Below are 25,388 nucleotides of genomic sequence, written 5' to 3' on the forward strand. Positions count from 1 at the left end.
GGTGCATGCCCTAACTTGGGCTTGTTTCTTTTCTGGTTCCCGCCTGTGGACGGAGACATCAGAAGTCAGGAAACGAGAGGCCAGACACACTGCAAGTGCTTCCAACTCGTCTGCCCTTTATCCACCAGCCCTGAGGCCTAAGGGCACTGAGAAGCCGTGGGAACAAGGGGCAGGTGCCAAGGGGATTGGCATTTTTAGGGGACAGAGGCGGGTGGGCCCAGAAAGTCACCTTCAGAGAGGAAGGAGGACGTGCAGAAGAGCAGAATGGGATTTCCAGGGAAGCAGGGTCAGGGTGACCACGGGGGCAGAGAGCATGGGTGCCAAGGCGACAGTGCTGTGCTGAGAGGTCCGGCCTTCTCGGACATTCTCAGCATAAACCCGAGGACCCACGTGTGCTGACACGCGGAGGGACCTCGGCTGACCACAGGCACAGATGGGAGACCGTCTAGGGGACATCAGGCTGTAAAAAAAGAGTGGGGGGTGGGGTGGGGGACTGGAGCTGTAGTACAGTGGGGAGGGCATTTGCCTTGCATGTGACTGACCCAGGTTCAATCCCCGGCATCCCATATGGTCCCCTGAGCACAGCCAGGAGTAATTCCTTCCTGAGTACAGAGGCAGGAGTAACCCCTGTGCATCGCTGGGTGTGACCCCCCATCAAAAGAGCTAGGGTGACACAGAGCGATGGGACAGTGGGAAGGGCATTTGACTAGCCAGCTGTGGACCCAGGTTTGATCCCCAGCACCCCAGAGGGCCCCTGGATCACAGCCAGGAATGATCCCTGAGCACAGAGCCAGGAGTAAGCCCTGAGCACTACCAGGTGTGGCCCCCTCCCAAAGTTTGGAAGTAGAAATAGTGAAAGTTTCATAACGGGTGCTCTCCAGATCTGGAAGCCCCACTGTGACCTCCCAGCGTCAACCTGCCGGAGGTGGGGGGACACTGTACAGCCCAGATTTCACCCTGGGACCCTTAACTGGCGGCATGTCTTGTTCCATTTCAGAGCAGCAAACAGCTGCTCACACACGGCCGGGACAGGGACAGGAGTGTCAGTGATTCCCGCAGTCCAGGGATCTCCCGAGGCTTTCGGAGAATCTGGGGACTCCCCATGCTGGCCCTTGGCCATCAGCCTGTGTCCTGCTGCAATCCAACCGAGTCCCCTGGAGTGCTTGGTTCGTGTGACAAACACTCGTTGAGAAAGACCTCTTGTTTGCGCAAAGCTGAAGGCAGAGTTTGGCCTGGAATTCAGGCGTCAACAAACTTTCTTTGCTTCTGTTGGGGTTTTCGGCCATACCCTGGGGTGCTCGGGGGTCACTCTGGTGGGGCTCGGGGGACTGCACGGGGTGCCAGGGACCCAGCCCCACCCGGCCTGGGCTCCCTCCTGGCCCTCTGTCACTGGGGACTGTCCTTCAAGCTGCCACTGTGCTTCCCAACACTAACTGCAGTGAGGGGAAGTGGATCAGGCTTCTGAGCCAAGTGACTTTCCGAAGGAAAGTTTGTCAAGGAGTGAGCGCGTGGAAGGGTTCCAGCCGAGAGTGCAAACCTCGGCGAGCACCACAGCCTTGCACATGACCCCTCCTGAAGGGGTGGGGCCAGAGGGAATAAGCGAAGCCCACCTACACGGCCACTGGGGACACCTCAGGGACAACACTCCAAGGTGTCTCCTTAGTCCTGACGTCACCAGAAAGGCGAATTCTCGGACCTAATCTTGGCTGGTAAAATGCGGCAGAGTCTCCTTTAGAAGACATGAAAAAGTTGATTTTGTCCAACTGTTGAAACAACAGGGGCTGGAGCAATAGCACAGCGGGTAGGGCGTTTACCTTGCACGCAGCTGACCCGGGTTCGATTCCCAGCATCCCATATGGTTCCCTGAGCACCGCCAGGGGTGATTCCTGAGTGCAGAGCCAGGAGGAAACCCCTGTGCATAGCCGGGTGTGACCCAAAAACCAAAAAATAAACCCCAAAAAACAACAAACCACCCCTTGGCACCATTCTGTGACAGAAGAGGCCGCCTACGTAGGGCCAACCAAACACAGAGCTTTCTGTAGCCGAGGCCAAGGGGACGAGGCCAGGAGGGGTGAAAGTGACCGTGTCCACGCCCTGGTCCATTTTTAGCTTCTCAATCCAGTGGGATTCCCGGAGCGTGAGGCAACACACTGCAGCTCTGGGTCTCTGCCCGGGCCAGACACTGGCACTTCAGCTCGGTGACAAGCTGAGGAACACAATTCAGGACAAGGGATGAAGGACGTCTGTGCTGACGCATGACCATTTGGCGGGGGCGGGGAGGGGGGTTTGTGCACAAGAAATCTCAGATTTTCCTCAACACAATTCTTTTCCTGTACTGAGAGTAGTCAGAAAAAAAAAATTCATTTCTGGATGTTGTGCACCCAGGTTGAAAAGTTCATCAGTTCCTCAGTCACCTCAAAGTGTCCATCAACGCCCTGAAAAAACAGTAAGTAGGGGGCAGTGTGGGACAATATTTCCAGTCAGCGCGAGGGGGGCAGATGCTGTCTCTGGTGGCGCCAAGGATCTTGACTTGTTAGCGAGCCAGCTTGTTTCAAACCCAGAGTTTTCTCCTCAACCCTGTGAAGAGGTACTGTGTGTCTCTCCTCCATGTCTCTGGGTGGTTCTGTGCTTGGTGCGAGGTGGCACAGAGGCTAGTGTCCTGCCATGCTGATTCTGCCTAGCAAATACCTGGAGTTTTTACTTTTTTGGCTTTTTGGGTCACACCCGGCAATGCTCAGGGTTACTCCTGGCTCTGAACTCATGAATCATTTCTGGTGGTGCTCGGGGATTCATATGGGATGTCGGGAATCGAACCTGGGTGGCTGTACTATAGCTCCAGCCCGCACCTGGAACATTCTTGACTGCCACAGAAATAGGCTTCCTCCCTCGGCTCCTGAAACTGGAGCTTTCTGGTTCTAGCTCTCGGTTCCCACTTTTGTTTTTTGGCCACACCCAGCGGTGCTCAGGGCTTAGTCCTAGCTCTGCTCTAAGAAATCACTCCTGGTGGGCACAGGGGAACACATAGGACGCTGAGGATGAAACCGGGGTCAATCGCACACAAGACAAGCACCATCCCTGCTGTCCCATCACTCCAGCCCGTTGGGGCCCCACTTTTTTTTGGGGGGGGGTCACACCTGGCGTTGTACAGGGCTTACTCCTGGCTCATGCACTCAGGAATTACTCCCGGTGGTGCTCAGGTGACCATATGGGATGCTGGGATTCGAACCCTTGTTGGCCGAGTGCAAGACAAATGTCCTACCCGCTGTGCTATTGTTCCAGCCTCTGGGGCGGCACTTTTGATGGAGACAAATACACCAGAAAAAAAAAAAAGTCATCTTTCTGTTTCTCTGCTTTGAGGCTAGACCCAGCTGTGTTCAGGGCTTCCTCCTCGCTCTATGCTCACTCTGGTGTAGTGGTAAAATTAGGAGAAGTGGAAAACTAGCAGAACCTCTGGGTGACTCATCCTAGGAGCTGGACAAAGACAAATAAATAGGTCATAAATCATAGCATTGTGAGCATCACCGAGCAGAAGGACCAGACCCATCCAGCTGTTTGGGCAGAACAGACCAGGATCACAGGAACTGGGCCTGAATTGTCCTTCTGGAACTTTAGACATAAGAGTAACCATCACCGTACAATCGTTAAGGTCTCGGCAAGCCCCGAGTCTGTCAGATGCAAAATGCTCGGCATCCTGCATCTAACCTCCTTGGGCGCTTGCCAGCTGCCCTGTGGCCTCATGTCCCGGCCACGGCCTGGGGAGACCTGCACGCGATGCGAGATAAGTCCTCGGCTCCTGCTCTAATCACTCCCTCATCTGTTTCTCGGTCAGATTCTCGAACATACCAAGAACGGCCCTGCCCGGAACCCCACAGCAGCCTCCCCCATCGCCAAGCAGATTTCGGCTGCCCGGATCTCCCCCGTGGCCCCCCCGCCCCCAGCCCAACCCCCGCCCCACCACAAGCACTTCCCCTTCCTCTGGCCCTTGGAAACGCAACCACTTTCTCAGACTCAGGGAAAGAGCCTGCCCAATCACTTGCCCCCAGACAAATCTGCCCTATTTTTCCCCTTTCAGTTTTGAGGCCCCACCTGGAGGTTGCTTGGGGACCACTTCTGCAGCTTCACGGGAGCCCCTGTGGTGGCCGGGTTTGAACCGGGGGCTCCCGCGTGCAAAGCCTGTGCTCGGCCCGACTTCGTCCCCTCCCCCAACACAGGCACCTGTTGAGGAGAAAGACAGGAGGGCTGGAGAGAGACACTGCACCCTGGGTAGGAGTCTGCCTTGCATAAGGGGTAGGAGTCTGCCTTGCACAAGGCTGACCCGAGTTTGATCCCCAGCACCCCACTGGGGTCCACTGAAGCCTGCCAGGAGTGAGCCCTGAGCATTGCTGGGTGTGGCCCAAAAAGCAAAACAAAACATTGTTCTTTCCAGGGAACTGCTCCAAGATCTGAGAGCCCGCACACCTAAGGAAAGGCACAGCCATTTGGACCCTTATTCAGAATAATTTCAAATGCGCTATCTTGTGTTTTAATGACAAAAATTAGAAATTCCTGCTTTTTTTTTTGGGGGGGGAGTTACACCCGGAGATGCACAGGGGTTACGACTGGCTCATGCACTCAGGAATTACTCCTGGCGGTGCTCAGGGGGACCGTATGGGATGCTGGGAATAGAAGCCAGGTTGGCCGCAAGCAAGGCAAACGCCCTACCCACTGTGCTATCACTCCAACCACAGGAATCCCTGCTTTGAAGCAACTAATGTAAAGACTTGATAAAGTCCATCAAGATAAGGAATCAGTAATAATAGCAGAGGATTTGGGGACCAGATGGATAGTACAGCGGGTGGGGTGTTTGCCCTGTACATGGTGGACCCAGCTTCGATCCCTGGCATCCCATATGGTCCCCTGAGCCCGGCAGGAGTGACCCCTGAGTGCAGAGCTGGGAGTAAGTCCTGACCACTGCAGTGTGCCCCCCAAGCAAAAAAGCAGAGACTTTGTTTTGAGGGGAATTCCACAGAGAAACCCCTGTGACTACCAAGGAGAGAAACTACCTCTGGTCTCTCTCACAACAGGCATCAGTCACCAGGTGCCCACAGGGCAGAAACCAAGGCTGAAGAACCAGCCAAGATGAGGGGTGGCGTCTTTCTAGGGACTTCTCTCAAGAGCCACCTGGAAAGGGCAGGCTGGGCTGACGGGCAACACCGTGCTCGCCTGTCCCACAGCTCTTGGTCCATGTGGTGACTTGAACTTGGGAGCAAACCCAAGAACCCAGAGACGGGTCTTCCCCAGCTTCACTCCCTGGAGCAGAAGCATCTTCCTCCCCCTCTGCTGATGGAGGATGCCTGGAGGAGAAAGAGTCATAGGGAGAAAATGTCTCCCGCATCCCCAGCTAGCCAAGGCGACGCTGGGTCAGACACCTGCCCACACCAGCAGGCTGGCTCCCACCTGAACAAGAGTGCTCCCAGCTGTGCAATCACCCGCACCCTTGTCTAAGGAAAATTCTTGGTCTTCATTTAGACCTAACACATCAGAATTCTGGGTGGGCGATGCTCAGGGGTCACTGCTGGCCGGGCTCAAGGAACCATATGCAGTGTCGGGGATCGAACCTGTGTTGGCCAAACGTATGGCAAGCGCCTTCATAAGGAAAGAGTCTAGGTCTCTCTAGGTAAGCAAGCTACAGCCTGAGAAATACATCATCTTGGGGCTGGAGAGAGAGCACAGCAGGTAGGGCATTTGCCGTGCATGCGGCCGACCCGGGTTCGATTCCCAGAATCCCACATGGCCCCCTGAGCACCGCCAGGAGTAACTCCTGAGTGCAGAGCCAGGAGTAACCCCTGTATATAGCCAGGTGCGACCCAGAAAGCAAAAAAAAAAAAAAAAAAGAAATACATCATCTTTCCTCAGGGGGCCCCAACGCCTTTAGTACCCCAACTCTCTGCAAACGGGAAACACATCAAAGGAGGGGGCCCCACCCGGGCAACGGGGTTGATCTGCAGACGTATCCCCCAGTCTGCTAAGAGGCAGGCAGCCGCTCTACAGGCTAAGGGTGTCTTAGCACGTGAACCAACAGGAAACTTCCCTGACTGGGGAGTTGGCTCACAGGGCTAGATGCCAGAAGCCCTGGTTTCAGTCAGTCCCCAGGACTGCATGACTGGAGCCCCGGTGCCACCAGGAGTGACCCCCAAGCACTCAGCACTGAGCCAGGAACAGCTGGGCGTGACCCCCAAAACACTGAAAACAAAAGTGGAATATGTTAGGGCGCAGCTGCTCCTTTTTTTTTTTTTTTGCTTTTTGGGTCACACCCGGTGATGCACAGGGGTTACTCCTGGCTCATGCACTCAGGAATTACTCCCAGCGGTGCTCAAGGAACCATAAGGGATGCCGGGAATAGAACCCAGGTTGGCCAAAGGCAAACACCCTACCCGCTATGCTATCGCTCCAGCCTGCTGCTGCCTTTTTGGGTTTTTTTGGCTTTTTGGGTCACACCCGGCAATGCACAGGGGTTAACTCCTGGCTCTGCATTCAGGAATTACTCCTGGCGCGGTCAGGGGACCATATGGGATGCTGGGAACCGAACCCAGGTCAGCTGCATGCAAGACAAACGCCCTACCTGCTGTGCTATCACTCCAGCGCCCTGGCTGCTGCCTTCTTAAAGTGTCTGCTCCATAATAATCCGTGGCTGGACCACCAGTGGGTCTCCAATCCAAACAGGACTACCACGATGCCCCTGAAAAGGCAAGCACATCCCCCTCGGCGAGGTACCCCAAAATACCACGAGATGCCCTGGTATTTCTGTGCCCATGAGTTGTGTTGCATCTGTACTAAGCCCTAGTTATGCTACTTTGCAAACCTGCTTATGAGCACTGTTCGCAATTCGCGTCATAATAAACACCATGCAAGCCCATTGAATCCAAAACATACGCTACTGAATCAATGAACACAAAGTTGAATGTTTTGGGGGCCAGAGACACAGTACAGTGGGGTGGGCATTTGCCTTGCACGCAGCCAACGTGCTTTCCATCCCCAGTATCCCATATGCTCAGAGTTGATTCCTGAGTGCAGAGCCAGAAGGAACCCCTGCGCATCAGTAGGTGTGAACCAAAAAAGCCAAAACAAAACTAAACAAACAAAAAACCACCAAAGTTGAATGCTCGGGACATACCTGACGAAGCTCAAAAAGCCCCAGTCAGGTTAGGTGGCGGCAAGCCACCAGGAAAGAAAGGGAGAAACTGAAAAAAGGGGCGATTTGTATTGTTTTGCTATTGCATTTACAGTTTGGGTGAAACAAAGCTGAACTTGCCAAAGATTCCTGTATAGGGGCTGGAGCAATAGCACAACAGGTAGGGCGTTTGCGATGCACGCGGCAAACCCGGGTTCGATTCCCAGCATCCCATATGGTCCCCTGAGCACCGCCAGGGGTAATTCCTGAGCGCAGAGCCAGGAGTAACCCCTGTGCGTTGCCGGGTGTGACCCAAAAAAAGCAAAAAAAACCAAACAAACAAACAAAAAGATTCCTGTATAAACCTTACTTCATACAGGAGAAATATGCTACTCCAAAGGCGAGGCCAGAGGTAAGACAAGGCCTCAGTCTTACATCCAAAGACTGGGTCCAGAGCTGGAAGACAGTTCAAAGAGCTAGTAAGCTGAAAAGAAAATCCCTGGAGGGCAATTCCTGAAGAACCTGCTCCCTGCCCAGGATATGCACCCAGGAAAATCTAAAAGATAAGGCTTTCAAACATCCTGCTTTTCTTTCCCAGGCCCCTTTATCTTGCAAGCTTTAAATCCTACCTGCTTCTCGCCCACCCCCAGTTAAGAGTCTTCTTTCCACCTTTCCCAGACTTGCTACTTAAGGTCATTCCCAGCTTCTCCACCACTTCCTTCCCCTGTAGTTTCTCCTGAATTTTGTCTCCAGTTCTCTGCTTTCAAACTTCATTAAACTAGTTGCAAAGCATCTGCAATCCCCTCTTCGGATTAAGCAATGCAATGGAATGACTTTTTTCTGGATCCTGATTTCGAAAGAGGAAGCTTCTGCTTCCCCTTGCCAGCTGCCTAGAGAGACTCTCCCCAGCCTACTGCAAATTCCTGAGACTGAGAAAATTCAGTCATCCCAGGACTTGGGCTTCCTGGGAACTACAATCACTTGGGCAGTTGGTCAAATATGTAACTCAAATAGATCCCAAACAGACAGTCCCTACCAGCCTAAGTGACAAGGCAAGATTTTAATCTTAGCAATACAAAAGTTTCTAAATTAACAAGGCATTGGGGCTGGAGCGATAGCACAGCGAGTAGGGCGTTTGCCTTGCACGCAGCCGACCCGGGTTCGATTCCCAGCATCCCATATGGTCCCCGAGCACCACCAGGAGTAATTCCTGAGTGCATGAGCCAGGAGTAACCGCTGTGCATCGCCGGGTGAGACCCAAAAAGCAAATAATAATAATAATAAAAAATTAACAAGGTAACTCCCAGGAAACAAATGATCCTCTACATAGTTCCTCCTGAGAATAAGAGTTTCTGTATCTCCAACCTAAAGAAGTTTCTTTCTCTTCTACTTTTCAATAAACTTCTTTTTATTTTGGGGGCCACACCGGGTGATGCTCTGGACTTACTCCTGGCTCTGTGCTCAGATTGGCCATACCGGTTGTCAGGAATCCAAGCTGGGTCACCTACAAGGGAAGCACCCTACTTGTACTATTGCTCCGGCCCCAAACTTTCCTGACTCTGAGCATCTTCATGACTCAGTATTCTCATTCTTCGAGCACATCATTCTTAAAAAATACTGACAAGGGGCTAGAACAATAGCACAGCGGCTAGGGTGCACGCCTTGCATGCAGCAGACCCCCGTTTGATCCTCAGCACCCCAAATAGTCACAGAAGCCCAGCAGGCGTGATTCCTGAGTGCCGAGCCCACAGGAGAGCCTGAACACCTTTGGGTGTGGCCCCCAAACAAACAAGCATGAGGTACAGCAGCAAGAATTAAGACGAGGGGCTGGAGCAATAGCACAGCGGGTAGAGCGTCTGCCTTGCACGCGGCCCTCCCAGCATCCCATATGGTCCCCTGAGCACCGCCAGGGATAATTCCTGAGTGCAGAGCCAGGAGTGCATCGCCGGGTGTTACCCAAAAAGCAAAAAAAAAAAAAAAAAAAAAAAAAATTAAGATGAAAGGGGCAAGTTCGCCAAGAATTTCTCCCTCTCTCAGGCATTCAGCTGCCTTCCCCTTAAGTTTTCGAAGAAAAAAAAAAACGTTCTGAAATACGGAGTCCACTACTGTTCAAACGCAAGTGCACGGGGCTGAGAGAAAACCTCCATCCGGGTCCGAATCCGCATCGCCAAAGCACCTGCCCAGACGGAGGGCTCTGTCCAGGGAGCAGCTGGCAGCTCTGTCCGGCTGAATTACATCCCAAACAAGGATCCTCACGCCAGAAGCGCTTAGCACCACCTTCCCCAGCTTGGCCCAGCGCGGTGCTGGCCGCGGGGCAGGGACACGCAAGGAGCCGAGCACGCGTCCAGCGCGCAGCCTGGGCACCGCGCGCGTCCAGGGAGCGACGGTATCCGCGCGATCGTCCTCGGCCAATCCGAACGCTCGCCGCGTTCTCCTCCGAGCCAATCCCGAAGCGCGACCCCAGGGAGGAGGCGGGAGGAGCGCGCGTCGGGGCGGGCTCTGGAGCGCACTCTGCGCTTGCGTGCTGGGCGGCGCTCGCGGTCCCGGCGCGCGCGCGCCTGCGAGCTCGGGTGCACCTGGGTCGCTCGACCGTCCCACCAGGTGCGCCGGGTGGAGCCTTGATGGCCCCATAACTTCCAGGTCTGAGTGTCACAGCCTCGGACTCAATGTCTCATAGACGGATTTGGGGACCCCTGTTTAAAAAAAATTTTTTTTTTTACAGAGGCTGGAGGGATGGTACAGTGGGTAGGGCGCTTGCCAACCGGGAATCCTCAACATCCCATATAGTCCCCCAAGCCCACCAGGAGAAATTCCCGAGTGCAGAACCAAGAGTAACCCCTAAGCACCGCCAGGTGTGGCCCCCAAACAAAACAAAACAATCAAGAATTGGGACCAGTGGGGCTGGAGCAATAGCACAGCGGGTAGGACGTTTGCCTTGCACGCGGCAGACCCGGGTTCGATTCCCAGCATCCCATATGGTCCCCCAAGCGCCACCAGGAGTGATTCCTGAGTGCAGAGCCAGGATTATCGGCTGGGTGTGACCCAAAAAGAAAAAAAAATTGGATTCAGTGAGATAGTTAAATTTTTTTTTCCCTTTATTTTATTTTTTTTAAAGTTGTAGACTTACAATTTTTTGTGCTTTGGTTTGAGATAGTTAAATTTTTAAGGCACTTGCTGTGCACATGATTGATCTGGGTTCGGTCCCGGCAGCACATATGGTTCCCTGAAACCCCCAGAATGATCTCAGCACAGAACCAGGAGGAAGCCCCACACATGCGCAACCCCCCTCCCCTTCCCCCAAATTGTAGGGGTTGGAGAAATAATACAGTTGCTTTGCATATGGCTGACCCCAGGCTGGAGCAGTAGCACAGCAGGTAGGGCGTTTGGCTTGCACACAACAGACCCAGGTTCGGTTCTTCGATCCCTCTCGGAGAGCCTGGCAAGCTACCTAGAGTACCTCGCCCGCAAAGCCTGGCAAGCTCTCCTTGACCTATTCGATATGCCAATACCAGTAACAACAAGTCTCAAAATGGAGTCGTTACTGGTGTCCGCTCGAGCGAATAGATGAACAACGGGAGGACAGTGCTACAGTGGCTGACCCAGGTTTGATCCCCAGTACCACATATGGTCCCCTGAGCCCTACCAGGAATGATCCCTGAGCACAGAATCAGGTGTAAGCCCTGAGCACTGCCAGAAGTGATCCCTGAGGACAGCCAGGAGTGACCCCAAAGCAAATACTATAGCACTGTAGCACTGTCCTCCTGTTGTTCATCGATTTGCTCAAGTGGGCACAAAGTAACGTCTCACAGCAAATTGTGAGACTTGTTGTTTCTGTGTTTGGCATATCGAATATGTCATGGGTAGCTTGCCAGGTTTTGCCGTGCGGGTGAGATACTCTCGGTAGCTTGCCGGGCTCTCCGGGAGGAGTGGAAGAATGGAACCCGGGTCAACTGCGTACAAGGCAAATGCCCTACCCACTGTGCTATTGCTCCAGCCCAAAGCAAATACATACGTACATATATATATATATATATATATGTGTGTGTGCACACATATTTAAATTTGTTTTTGTTTGTTTTTTGTTTTGTTTTGCTCTTTGGGTCACATCCAGCAATGCTCAGGGGTTACTCCTCGCTTTGCACTCGGGAATTACTCCTGGCGGTGCTCGGGGGACCATATGGAATGCTGGGGATCGAAGCTGGGTCGGCCGCGTGCAAGGCAAACACCCTACCTGCTGTGCTATCGCTCCGGCCCCATAATATTTAATTTGTGACTTTTGAAATATAAGTTTTGGGTTTTGGGGACCCAACGAGAAGTGCTTGGGGCTCTTCCTGGCTTGTGGTGCTCAGAAGCATGTGGGATTTGAGCCAGGTTCTGTGGGATACAAGGCTTGCACCTCAACTCTAGTATTATTATATCTCCAGCCTTCAAATCTTTCTTTCATTACAAGGAGAATCCCTTTTACATGCCACCAACTGTATTTCACCACAAAATGTTGTTTCCTGGGTGGCCCAAAAACAAAATAAAGTCTCATTTTTTTTTAAAGCTTCACATAGCTTTTTGTTCAATATCTTAGCAAGGTTCTGGAGGTAGCTGCCTCCCTCCAAGCTTTCGAAATGCATCCCAGGATGACAAGAAAAAGATGCTAGAAAGTCGGCCAAGAAAGGCAAAGACCCAGTGAACAAACCCAGCAGCAAGGCCAAAATGAAGTGGTTCAAAGGCAAAGGTCGGGATGAGCTCAACGACTGAGTCTCATTTGGCAAAGCCACCCACAACAAGCTCTGCAAGGAAGTCCCCAACCATAGGCCTATACCCCCCAGCTATTGTGTCTGAGATGCTGAAGATTCGGGGGTTCTTGACCAGGGTGGACCTTCAGGCACTCCTTAGTAAAGGGCTCACTAAAATGGTTTCATTCCCAAAGCTCAAGTAATTTACACCAGAAATACCAAGACTGGGGGTGCCCCAGCTGCAGGGGAAAATGCTTAAGGAGGTCCTAACAGTACATTTTGAAAAATAAAACTTTTTTTTTTTGGCTTTTTTTTGGGCCACACCCGGCGATGCACAGGGGTTACTCCTGGCTCTGCACTCAGGAATTACTCCTGGCGGTGCTCAGGGGACCATATGCTGGGATGCTGGGAATCGAACCCAGGTTGGCCGCTTGCAAGGCAAACGCCCTACCACGCTGTGCTATCTCTCCAGCCCCAAATAAAACTTTTTTAAGTAAAAAAAAATATATATATATGTAATGGTCACACCCAAGGGCCACACATGGTGGTGTTCAGGGATCCCTCCTGGTGAGCTCAGGGAACCATCTGGGGAAGCGGAGATTGAACCAAGGTCAGCATGGCACAAAGTGCCCAACTCACTGTACAGTTGCTCTGCACTGGACAAACAAATTTTTTTTAGATTTTTTTTTTTTTTTGCCTAAAATCTTGTGACTATTGGCCATGAAATGCAGATTTGTTGAAAGGGCCTTGCCGTCAATCCTATAGGTAAAAGTAAAAGGTAAAGGCCTTCCCATTGATCGTCGATTTGCTCGAGCAGGCCCAGTAACGTCTCCATTGGAGACTTTGTTGTTACTGTGTTTGGCATATCGAATACATCACGGGTGGCTTGCCAGGCTCTGCCATGTGGGCGAGATACTCTCGGTAGCTTGCCAGGCTCTCCAAGAGGGGCGGAGGAATCGAACTCGGGTCGGCCATGTTGGCCGCTTGTAAGGCGAACGCCCTACCGCTGTGCTATGACTCTAGCCCGAAATCCTATAGGTATTTGTCTTTATTCTGGTTTTGGCTGACAGCTTTCAGGTATTTGCTAGGAGGCCACACCATGTGATGGTTCCGAGCTGCTCCTGGCATCGTGCTCAGGGTTCTCTCCCAGGGGTGTTGGGATGCTGGGAAATCGTGCAGTGCTGAATGGACAGGAAGGCTCCCACACACACACAGACTGCACCCAGCTCTTCCTGGCCCTCATGTTCCTCTACTCCTCCTTGTTCCTGGAAGCCAGTAGTGGGGAGAGTAAGTTCAAGTGTGGGTGCATTCTGTGGCCAAGAACCGCCTCCCCAGGTCAGCCAACAGGGATGGACAAACAAAGGAAGGGGACCACAGGCTGGTTGGTAATCTGTGACCCTTGATTCAAGTCTCACAGCTGGCTTGCATAGAGATCAAGAAGGGTGGGGGGACACATAGGTGTGGTTGCATATTACCATAACAACAAACGGATGTAAAGCCCCTCCTTCAGGGGAAGCTCTTTTGGGAGATTAACTCAAAGACAATCTCATCGGGGATTCCACACTCTAGATTACTAGGAAATCCACTAAGGGTGTGACTCCATTTAAGGGCAGATTGCTTTCTCCTTCCTTAGCTAGTTATTCATTTAAACAATCATGTTAAATTTACTTCTTATAATATTCGTAGTCATTTTGTATGAACACAGTAAGAGACATATTAAGCTTAAAGCGTGGCTTTTCCTGGGGACATATCACTGTGTACCCCAGACTATAGCCCTCAGGCCAGGTTAGTCTTTCCTAATGCCAGCAGGGTCCTTATTCAGTTACTTCTTTTCAGGTCATGACAAAGTTTGTTCCATGACCGTGCTCTTATTATTTTTCTTATGGTGCTTAAGTTTTTTCCCTTTTCAATGCCAGCATAGTTTACTGCTTTCCCTGGGCCCATTCGTGTCCCTCGCTGGGACCTTTTCTTGGATACAGTTGGTGCCCAACCGGTTAGGATGAGCCTTTGGAGACTGACCTGCAAACGGGCAGGAGCACCAGCCCCATGAAAATGAGCGAGCTGTGACTCGTGTGTCCGAACTGGTTGGGAAAGGGTTAACATCTCTTCTCTTGACTGTAGCTTTCACTGTTGCATAGAGCAATCTTTCCTCTCTCACAGATAGACAACCCTGCTCTCTCCCTCCTTGACCATCTGCAAGGGAAGGACATCTGGGCTGAAAACTCGGCCTTGGCAAATAGTTTCGTAACCCAAACATCAGTAGCCACCCTGACGCGGGCGGGGGGAGGGGCCACAGAACCTCCTGGAACATGTCCAGATAACCAATGTGTAACTGTTTGTACTCTCTGAAATTATGTTTCCATTTGAGTCATGAAACTTACGTTTTTTTCTTTTTTTTTCTTATTTTTGGGGGGTCACACCCGGCAATGCACAGGGGTTATTCCTGGCTCTGCGCTCAGGAATTACCCCTGGCGGTGCTCAGGGGACCCTATGGGATGCTGGGAATCGAACCTGGGTTGGCCGCCTGCAAGGCAAACACCCTACCCGCTGTGCTATTGCTCCAGCCCCGAAACTTACATTTTTACTAACGGTTTTTCTTTGAATCTGTAAGCACGGACTGTAACGCTACATGACCTAAAGCATCCCCTTGCTCGGGGTCTTGCTTTGGCTTGCGTGCCTGAGAGCTTGACCCCAGCTCGCTGGCTTGAATAAACTCCGCTTGTGTTTTGAGTTACTGGCTGGACTCTGTGTGGTTCGGAGAGGGGAGATTATCGACCTCGGACCCTAACACTTTCCTTTGGGGGTGTTAGGAAGTAAGGGCAACTGAGACTTCCGTCAGGAAAATATGACGGATGCCCAGGAGCAAATATTATTCAGAGTCAATTAGCTCCCATGTCATAAAAACATAGCAACGGCTGTCTTCCTGTGCCTGCACAAAAAGAACATTTCTCTAAAATAAACTCTGCAAAGGATATAAAGGAAAGAGAGAAGCAATATTTCACTTATATACACAAAATCCAGAGCCCTCAAAAGAATTTGACATTACAAGTTAGAGGGTCTGATTTGGGGATAAGTGATTAACAGGAGAAGCAGAGCACAAACGAGAGCTTAAAGATAAACGCAGAGCACTGGGAGTGCCTGATGGGAGCACTGTGGTGGGTGTAACTCAGTAAACCGAAGGTCCCCGTGGGAGGAGCAAGGACAAACCAATGTTATCCGACAGGGGAGGCTCCTTCTCCGGCACCAGGAGACAACGTGGCTGCAGCTGGTGCTTCTCTTGCCCCCAAGAGATCCCCTTCCAGCTGGTCCCTCTTCACCCTGACGGACACCGGCCTCCTGCCAGATGTTTCTCGGCAACTGCTTCTTGCGGCAAAGGATTGGGCACTGTCTGTGCTCCACTCATAGAGGGAGAGGATGTGTGTTGAGAAATGACAGTCATCATGGCTGAAGAGCTAGGACAGCGGCGAGGGCATTTGCCTGGCATGGGGCCGACCCAGGTTCGATCCCTGGCATCCCGGATGGTCTATGAGCATCACCAGGTGTGAACCCTGAGTGCAGAGCTCTGAGCACTGCATGGCACAAAAACAGAAGGAGGAAGGAAGGAAGGAAGGAAGGAAGGAAGGAAGGAAGGAAGGAAGGAAGGAAGGAGGGAGGGAGGGAGGGAGGGAGGGAGGGAGGGAGGGAGGGAGGAAAGAAGGAAGGAGGGAGGGAGAGTGGGAAAGAAGGAAGGAAGGGAGGGAGGGAGGGAGGAAAGAAGGAAGGAAGGAAGGAAGGAAGGAAGGAAGGGAGGGAGGGAGGGAGGGAGGGAGGGAGGAAGGAAAGAAGGAAGGAGGGAGGGAGGGAGGGAGGGAGGGAAGGAAGGAAGGAAGGAAGGAAGGAAGGAAGGAGGGAGGGAGGGAGGGAGGGAGGGAAGGAAGGAAGGAAGGAAGGAAGGAAGGAAGGGAGGGAGGGAGGGAGGAAAGAAGGAGGGAGGGAGGGAGGGAGGGAAGGAAGGAAGGAAGGAAGGAAGGAAGGAAGGAAGGAAGGAAGGAAGGAAAGAAAGAAGGAAGGAGGGAGGGAGGGAGGGAGGGAGGAAGGGAGGGAGGGAGAGAAGGAAGGAAGGAAGGGAGGGAGGGAGGAAGGGAGGGAGGGAGAGAAGGAAGGAAGTCTCTCCAGTCCATGTATCATCACATCCATGTTCTTTGTATGCTGCTGGCGCAGGGCTGGAGATAAGGACACGTTCTGGATGCCTGTGGCCCGAGCTCGTGGTGCAGTAGGCGGAGTTGGATACTCTGGGCGTCACACTCGGGTATCATGCCCCAAAGCCCCCCAGGGGTGACTCCACGACCGACCCCTAGGAGTTGGGGGAGGTGGCACAGCTCCCCGATGGCCTCCACTGGCATCCGCATCCCGGAGAGGGCTCCATTTCACCGGCAGATTTTACCCATCGTGTCCAGTTACTTAACACTGTAGCACTGTCCTTCCGTTGTTTATCTATTTACTCAAGCAGACCCAGTAACGTCTCAATCGTGAGACTTGTTACTGTGTTTGGCATATCGAACACGTCACGGGGAGCTTGCCAACCTTTGCCGTGCGGACAAGATACTCTCGGTAGCTTGCCGGGCTCTCCAAGAGGGACGGAGGAATCGAACCCACTCGGCCAGGCCGGCCGCGTGCAAGGCAGACGCCCTACTGCTGTGCTATGTTTAAGGAAAAGTCAAATAATCATTTGTCCAAGATGATACGGCTCACTCCCAGTTCAGTGCTCTTGCTTACCTTACCAGGAAGCCTCTCTGGTAGTCTGTCGCATCACATTGGTTTGTCCTTACCGCTCCCAAAGGGAGCTTAGGTTTATTGAGTTACTCCCGCTAACAGTGCTCCTGAGGCACACCCAATTCCATCAGGCACTCCTAGTCCTATATTGCTTTTCTCTTTCCTTTATGTCCTCTGCATGGTTTAGCAATGTCCTTTTTGTATGGACAAGAAGACAGTTGATGCTGTGTTTTTGTAACATGGGAGTTAATTGACTCCGAATAACATTCACTCTTGGGCACCCATCATATTCCTTGACTTAAGCCTCAATTGCCCTTTCTTCATAACACCCCCAAAAGGAGGGTCCCAGCAAGGGGCAAGGATGGACCCAGGGCAAGTCGCAAGCTACCCTGGTTTCAAAAAGGGGCAGGCTAAGCGCCAGAAGAAACATAATGTTAAGAGCACAGTCATGGAGCAAACTCTGTCATGACCCAAAAAGAGTTGATGGACCCGTCACGATTTCTGTGTAACTAGGCTGTGAGACTAGAATAAACTGTCACTGTTTACTAACTAGCCTATGGCCCCGTTCCTTCATTCCCTCGTTCCTTCGTTCTCCCGTTGCTGTTGGTGGGGCAGCGGAACGGTTCTCGGCCACCAAACACAGCCACAATTTGAACTCACGGTAGTCAGTGGCAACTGACCAGTCCTAGTCCATTTGCCCATCTTCCAACTCCTGCGTGACAGCTAAGGAAACCCAGGTCTCCCCAGCACACCCCTTTTAGGAAAAGATCCACTTCCATGGAAGCTTAGAAAGTGACCCTTTTGGACAAACACGCTTAGCCTAAGGCACAGAGAAGGCAGGTCATTCCTTGCATGAGGATCTTACTCACGCTGTATACTTCCTTTCCTCCTGATGAACTAAAATGGAAACAAAGGGAACCTCGGCCAGTCAAGCCAAGAAAGACCAGGAAGAACTGAGAGGACCTTTCCACACTGAATTCCAGGAAGGGCAGCCGGGGCCCAGAGTGGCCTCCGTGAGCGTGGGGCGCCATACCCGCGCCTGCTCTGTGTTCGTTTCTCCTCCCCTGGGTTTAGTTTGAGTGACACCGTGCAAACTGAATGGCGCCCACCCTCTGCCCCCGGCCACAGAGTCCCCTTCCTCCCAACCTGCAGAGATGCAGCTGAGAGCGCTTTCCTGCCAGCATGCCCAGGCCCCATCAGCCTGGTAGAGAGGCTGGTACAATGCTCATCACTTGTTGGCTGAGTGAGTGCCCTGTGGCTGAGAGCTGAGGACAGGGTGGGATACTAAGACAAGAAGCCCCCAGATACATCTGCACATGTCCAAGGGAATGTAGGGGCAGAAACAGCCTTTTTGGTTTTGTTGTTTTGGGGCCATACCCAGCGATGCTCAGGGGTTCCTCCTGGCTCTGCACTCAGGAATCACTCCTGAGGACCATATGGGATACTGGGACTCAAACCCGGGTCAGCCACATGCAAGGCAAACACTACCCACTGTACTATCACTCTGGCCCGCAGAAACAGCCCTTATTGGACTCCTCTGCCCCCGTGGTCTCTCCCCCAAACTGCTTTGTCCAATATAAAAAAAAGTTTTTTTCATAGGCTAAGGGGAGCAGGTTGAATTTCCCTCCCTGCCCCGACCAGGGCTCCGGCAGCCAAAGACCTCCAGAACCAGCCACCACCATGCTGTGACCACTCTCCACACGCATGAAGGTACCGGCAGAGAAACAAAGGCATGCAGGTCCCAGGGCTGAGATCTCCAAGCCTACTCGGATCGGGGCTGAGCATCCTCCACCCAGATCCTCCAAATTCCAGTAGGCGGGGGTCACACCCACCAACTGGCCCCCTGGCACCGTGTAATCCCATCAACGGCCAAGACTCAGAGACTATAAAACCCAGCTCCTGGAACCGACATCTTATTATCCCATTCCTACTTTGGACAAACTGGCAGGCTACCGAATGTAACCTGCCCACACGGCAGAGTCTGGCAAACTCCCCGTGGCGTCCCCAATATGCCAAATACCAGTAACAATGATGGGTCTCATTCTCCTCACCCTGAAAGAGCCTTGAATATGGCACTTTTCAAAAAAATCTCAGGGCTAGGACGAAGGAGACATTACTGGGGCCTGTTCGAGGCAATTGACGAATAACAGGATGGTCGTGATCGTGATCATAGGCTAAGGAGTTTTAGGCTATAGAAAAGGTTCCCCGTGTTTCCAAAATCAGATTCCCTCTATCTGTCCATTAGTCTGGGGGAGTCAGCATGTGGTGCGTGCTCAGAGGTCACACCCAGGGGATACAGGAGGTTGAGATTGACCCAGTAACCTCTCTCTTGCCTCTTGGGGTGAAAAGAAGGAAACAGAATGAAAGTGATTATTAAGCAGTGCACCCTACTGTCACGTGGGGTTTAGAAAGTCCTGATAAAATCTGCTGTTCTGAGAACCGAGCTGCAGGAAGGGCAGTGGAGAAGGCGCGTGTGTGGAGGGAGATGCGGCGGGCTGGGTTCCGGTGGGCGCTCGCCAGGCTGCGAGGCAGGCTAGATCCGACCTCACAAGCAACGAGATCAGGGCAAAGCAACAGTTTCGCTGAAAGATAAAAGGGTGTGGAGCAGCAGTACAACAGGTGGGGCATTTGCCTCGCACACGGCCAACTAGAGTTCCATCCCATATGGTCCCCGAGCACTGCCAGGTGTGGTTCCTGAATGCAGAGCCAGGAGTAACCCCTGAGCATCGCAGCATGTGGCCAAAAATCCCGAACAAACAAAATTAAATAAATAATAAATAAAAGAGTGGAACTGAAGAGAGGAGAGAAGGGAGGGTGCTTAATTTGAGCGTGGCCGACCCAGGTTGAATCCCAGCACCCCATAGGGTCCACTATGCACTGCCTGGAGTAATTCCAGGAGTAAGCCCTGAGCACTGCTGGGTCTGGCTCAGAAAGAAACAAAAACAAGAAAGAAAGAAAGAAAGAAAGAAAGAAAGAAAGAAAGAAAGAAAATATTAAGCAGTGGACACTACCTGTGAGTCAAGCAGAAACGTCGGGGTCCTGTCACTCAGAGTCCCCACAACAGACCGAGAAACCTGGCAGGGGGAAGGGGCCCATATCTGGCCGGAATCCGACAGGGCCCTGCCACACACGTGGCCGTCCCAGCTATGGGGGACCTCTAGCTTGGAGCCCCCCACATGGGGTTCGGACCCTGCCAGGGATGGGAGCTGCGGCCTGGTCCCCCATCCCCCCCAGACCCCTCTCACACAGGAAGCACCTTCACAAGTGAGCTGGGGGACACTGTTACAGGCTAGGCAGGCACCCCAAAGTATTGCACAAAGCCAGAGTTTTGTTCTTAAATCAAGGAGTCTTTATTAGCTGACCAGCTACTGGTCTCTCAAGCCCGCCTGGATGAGAGGGGCAGCCCTGACAGGAAAAAGCAAAGTTCTGAAAGGGTCAAACCACATCTTAGAATTTCACTAAGTAAGCAAGCTAGTTTACAGAAGCAAAAATGTCATTAGCTAGGGGGCCGGAGTGATAATACAGCGGGTAGGGCGTTTGTCTCGCACGCGGCCAACAAGGGTTCAATCCCCCGCATCCCATATGGTCCCTCAAGCACCGCCAGGAGTAATTCCTGAGCATCGCTGGGTGTGACCTCCCCCCCCAAAAAAAAGCCGTTAGCTAAACCATCCATTGTTAAATACAGACATCAAAAATGAAGTAGTTTGGGGCTGGAGTGATAGTACAGCGGGTAGGGCGTTTGCCTTGCACGTGGCCGACCGGGGTTCGATTCCCAGCATCCTATATGGTCCCCCGGGAACCGCTAGGGGTAATTCCTGAGTGCATGAGATGAGCCAGGAGTAACCCCTGTGTGTTTCCGGGTGTGACCCAAAAAAGCAAAAAAAAAAAAAAAAAATGAAGTAGTTAAACAACAGTTAAACGGAAACCAAAAATAAACAAAGAATAAAGTAGTCAAACAATCAATCAAGTAGTTGATCAACTAATTGATGCGGAAACTAAAAAAAAAAAATTAATGGTTGGCTTCACTCCTTATTGATCCACCGCGTCTTTCGTCCTGTTTTTCTGTTACTTGAATATACACATCCTGGATGCCAAGCCAAAATTAAAGCAGTTTGTTTCTCAAGGGAATGGGCTCAGTCTTCCCCAGACAGAGGAAGCTGTGGGCTCACTAAAAGTCAAGAATAGAGGAGAGTGAGAGTGTGCCGAGTGAGGGGGCCAGCACCCAGGGGCCAGCACCCCAGATTCTCCTGAGCAGACACAGGGCAGGAAGGGCTCCTTGCAACTTTCTTCCCTGAGACCTACCTCCAGCTCCAAAATCCCAAAGAAGGGGCCGGAGCGATGATAGTACAGTGGATAGGGCCTTACATGCGGACAACCCAGGTCCGTTCCCCGGCATCCGACATCCTGAGTGCAGAGCCAGGAGTCACCCCTGAGTTTCACTGGGTGAGACCCAAAAAGAAAAAACCCAAAAACCCAAATCCTAAAGAAAGCAAAACAAGGGTGATTCTAGAACATTCTGAGGGTCACTTGATCACTTGACTTCCCGTTATTCATCGATTTCCTTGAGCGGGCGCCAGTAATGTCTCCATCCGTCCCTGTCGTGTGCTAGTGTAGCCCAGTGACCTCTGTTCGTTCTAGGAACAGATGAGCCTCAAACCGATCATTCAGGCAGGGTCTTGATGAAGAAGCCTGACCATCTTGCAGGTGGGCGGCCACACGGTCTTTTGACATCCCGTGGAATCCAGTCGGTAACGGCTCGAGTCCAGTGGTTGTCTCCAAATCTCATTACGTGTCCAGCCCATCTGATTTTTCAGCACCTTGCAAACGAGACAGCGTCCCTGATTCTTGACCATCCACGGAGGTCAGAACTCCGGATTCTTTCTCTCATTTGAGTGAAGCGTGATCCTCCAAGCATAGCTCTTTCAATTCCTCTTTGGGAGACCCGAATAGCGATCTCATCCTGTTTTCATAGGACCCAGGTCTCTGAGGCGTATGTTAATGCAGGAAGAACAGTGGAATCAAAGAGATGTACCCGGAGCCGGAGGTTCTTCGTCCTCTTAGCTATTTCTTCGACATTCTTGAAGGTGTTCCAAGCTGCTCTCTTCCTTCTGCGCAACTCAGATGCCAGGTCATTCATCATGTTCACTTCTCGACCTAGGCATATATAACTGTTGCATTCGGAGATGGTCGTTCCGTTGATAGTGAATCGAGCATCAGGAACGAGGCTGTTTCTCATAAACATTGTCTTCGTAAGATTCAGCTGTAGTCCGGCCTTTCCATACTCACGGTCCAAGTCGGCCAGCATTTGTGCCGCTTGGCTAATGTTTGGTGTTTTTAGAACAATGTCATGTTATTAGAACCCAGTAAATGCAATGGGTCTCATTCCCCTGACCCTCATTCTGAGGGTCGCCTTTGGAAATACTGACCTAAGGGATGGTATGCTGGCCAGACACGGGCTCTCTTTGGGAGGTGAGTGGGGAGGAAGGGACTGGCAAGGGCGAGCTAGCTCAGCCAGGACAGCCCGCTAAAGGCAAACCCGTGAGGCTGGCATGGGGCGAGAGCGCCCCCCTCAGGAACGAAGAGTCTGGAAGGATCTGGAAGGGCCCATGAGGTCCAGCCAGGCAGGAGCTGCATGTCAGGAGGCAGGGAGGGGAGGCGGCCACCCAGGGGAGCCAGGTTTTTCAGGATTTGCAGACTCGTGGTCTGGGGGACAGGCCCGGGGTGTCCAGAGAATGCCGCCCTGCCCGACCCGGGCAAAGAGCCCCCCACCCCCAGGGCTGAGCCCAGAGTGACTGGACCGTCTTCCACATGCAAGAGCGCATGGGCCCTGGGCAAGCTCCCGCAAGGCTCTGGGGGTGTACAGACAGCAGCCCTCAGCAGCCTGGCCAGCGGCTGGCCGAGGGGAGCACGGAGCAGATGTGGGGTCAGTCCAGAGAGTCTCAAGGGCCAGGCTCCCCCGAGGCTGGGCTCCCCCAGGTTCCCCATTAACCCATTTCCCAGGTTGCTCCAAAGGATCCCCGTCCCCCGGGAAGAACGGTCACTTAATCACTTAACTTTCTGTTAATCGTCGATTTGCTCGAGCGGGCGCCAGTAACGTCTCCATTTGTCCCTGTCGCGTGCTAGTGTAGCCCAATAGCGTCTGTTCGCTCTAGGAACATGAAGAGCCTCAAACCGATCGTTCATGATCTTGATGAAGAAGTCTGACCATCTGGTAGGTGGGCGGCCACGCGGTCTTTTGACATCCCGTGGAATCCAGTTGGTAACGGCTCTAGTCCAGTGGTCATCTTTAAATCTCATTACGTGACCAGCCCATCTGATTTTTGACACCTTGGCAAACGAGACAGCGTCCCTGATTCTTGATTGTCAACGGATGTTGGAACTCCGGATTTTTTCTCTCATTTGAGTGAAACGTGATATTCCAAGCATAGCTCTTTCTATTCTTCTTTGGGAGACCTGAATAGCGTTCTTGTCCTGTTTGCGTAGGGCCCAGGTCTCTGAGGCATATGTTAATGCAGGAAGAACAGTGGAATCAAAGAGATGTGCCCGGAGCCGGAGGTTCTTCTTCCTCTTAGCTATTTCTCCAGGAAGAACGGTAACCTGCTTTTTCTCTTCTGGGTCTTTGGCTTTGTTGGCTATGAGGGATCGCTCCCAAGCAGTGCTCAGGCCACTCAGGGGCCACATCTGGCGGTACTTGGTGGTACTTGTGCAACTGGACCAGAGGTCTGATACCTGAGCACAAGTATACTGCGGCTGCTGGGATGCCCAGTGATGCTTGGGGAGACCACCAGAACCACACCTGGAGGTGCTTGAACCCTCCAGGGCTACACGTGGGGGCTGGAGCGGAGGCACGGAGGGGAGGGTGCTGCCTTGCAGGGGGCCGACCTGGGTTCAATCCCTGCTACCGCGTATGGTCCACCAGGAGTGATCCCTGAGTGCAGAGCCAGGAGCAAGCCTTGAGCACCGCCAGGGGTGACCCCAAAACCAAAACCAAACCAAAAAAGGGTTCCACGTGGTGGTGTTCAGAGGACCGTGTGGTGCTGGGGATTGAACCCAGTCAGGCCTACAGCCCCAGACCACACCTGCAGATGTCCAACATTCCCAGCACCTGTTTTTTCTTTTCTTTACCAGGGGTGGGGGACATCAGGCACACAGGCCATCTAAGGACCAGTCCCTCATGTTCCGACTCTAGCACGCGGCAGGACGGACAGGATACTTCTCATCAGCTGCCCGCATTGCACCCGTATCTCACGGCAAATGATGTAACACAAACACAAACGGCCTAAAGGTTCCCCACCTGCTTCCTCCCCCTCCCAACTGTGGTAAAATACCCACAACCGACGCTGTTTTCTTTCATCGTGCAAAGCGCGGGCTCCACAGCCACTGGGTAATCTCCAAGTCCGGCCCCTGATAACGGGGATTTTCGTTGTTTCTCTTGTTAGGGGGGTGGCCCTATCGGCAGGTGTTCTAGAAGAGGCTTGAGGAGCCCGGGACAGAGGCCAGGCCTCTTTTCCATTTTCTCTTTTGATGACTTGCCCAGTCCAAATTGCTGTTGGGGGCCATACCCAGAGGTGCTCAGGGCTTTACTCCTGGTTCTTCACTCAAAGATCCCTGCTGGTGGGCTTGGGGGCCATATGGGGTGCAGGGGGATTGAGCCTGGGTGACCATGTGCAAGGCAAGCGCCCTCCCTGCTGGACTATCGCTCCCGTCCTGTCTAAATTTCCAACACCGTGAACCATGGATTTTCTCTCTTGAGTTCCAGCTCTCTGGGACGCAGCTGTTTCCTTGTCGGCTCCACCGTTCTCGTGGGGACTAGATATGACCAGGTTCAGAACCACCCCCACGCGACCCCCAAAAGCCAGCAGGGGAGCCAGGGACCCGGCCTGAGTGGACCCTGCAGACTGCGGGTCTGCCTTTCCCTCTCCCCCCCCGCCCCCGCACAGAGGCTCAAATAAGGCAGTTCCTACTGGAGCGATGGCACAGCAGGGAGGGCGTTTGCCTGGCACGCGGCTGACCCGGGTTCGAGTCCCAGCATCCCATACGGTCCCCCGAGCACCGCCAGGAGTAATTCCTGAGTGCATGAGCCAGGAGGAACCCCTGTGCATTGCCGGGTGTGACCCAAAATGGAAAAAAAAAAAGACTTCCCAAGGCTCACTCCCAGCCTTGACCTGGTGCATTTCCCGGGCCCATAGGGTACAAACCGGCAGAGGTGAGGGTGGAGGCGGGGGCCTCTGTTGGGAGGTGCCTGGTCCTACCGTTCTTGGCCTGGGAGCACCCCTGAGAAGACGGGCAGGGGTGGGGGGAAGCGGCCACCTTGGTTTCAGGCGATTTGTGAGCATGCATAGAAGCTACAGCCGTGGCCAGGGCAGGCGTGGGGCGGGCACGGCTGTTTTCATCTTGCAAGGCCATGCAAGGAGAGGCCTCCTGGGAGGCTGCCTACTCCGTCCCATGCGCCAGGTGGGCGGCTGGGCTGAGCTGGGGCCCGGTTCCTGCACCCCTGCAACCAGCTGGCCCTCTGGTGGAGGAGACCCCAGAGCAGAAAGGGCTGGGCTGGGGACTGGAGGAGCTGCTGGGTACAGGGGCTAAGGGTGGGCGAGGGTCCCAGACGCAGTACAACAGCGAGGAGGAGCCGGGGAGGAGCCTTTCGGAAACAGGGGTGCGAGGCGTGCTGTGCCCGGGCTGTTTCTGCAGAGGGGCATGCGGGGGGCAACAAGCCACTTGTATTTCCCGCCCAGGCAGTGATGTAGGCAGGCCACGGGCTG

At 53.0% G+C, this 25,388-nt stretch overlaps 1 pseudogene; it reads left to right on the forward strand.

Moving 5' to 3' along the window:
* Positions 1-12,136, forward strand: part of LOC130030221 (40S ribosomal protein S25-like) — a 25,683-nt pseudogene extending 13,547 nt beyond the window's left edge.
* The last annotated feature ends 13,252 nt before the right edge of the window (positions 12,137-25,388 follow it).

Source organism: Sorex fumeus, unplaced genomic scaffold (genome assembly GCF_029834395.1).
Source record: "Sorex fumeus unplaced genomic scaffold, SorFum_2.1 ptg000005l, whole genome shotgun sequence".
Taxonomy (NCBI): Eukaryota; Metazoa; Chordata; class Mammalia; order Eulipotyphla; family Soricidae; genus Sorex; species Sorex fumeus.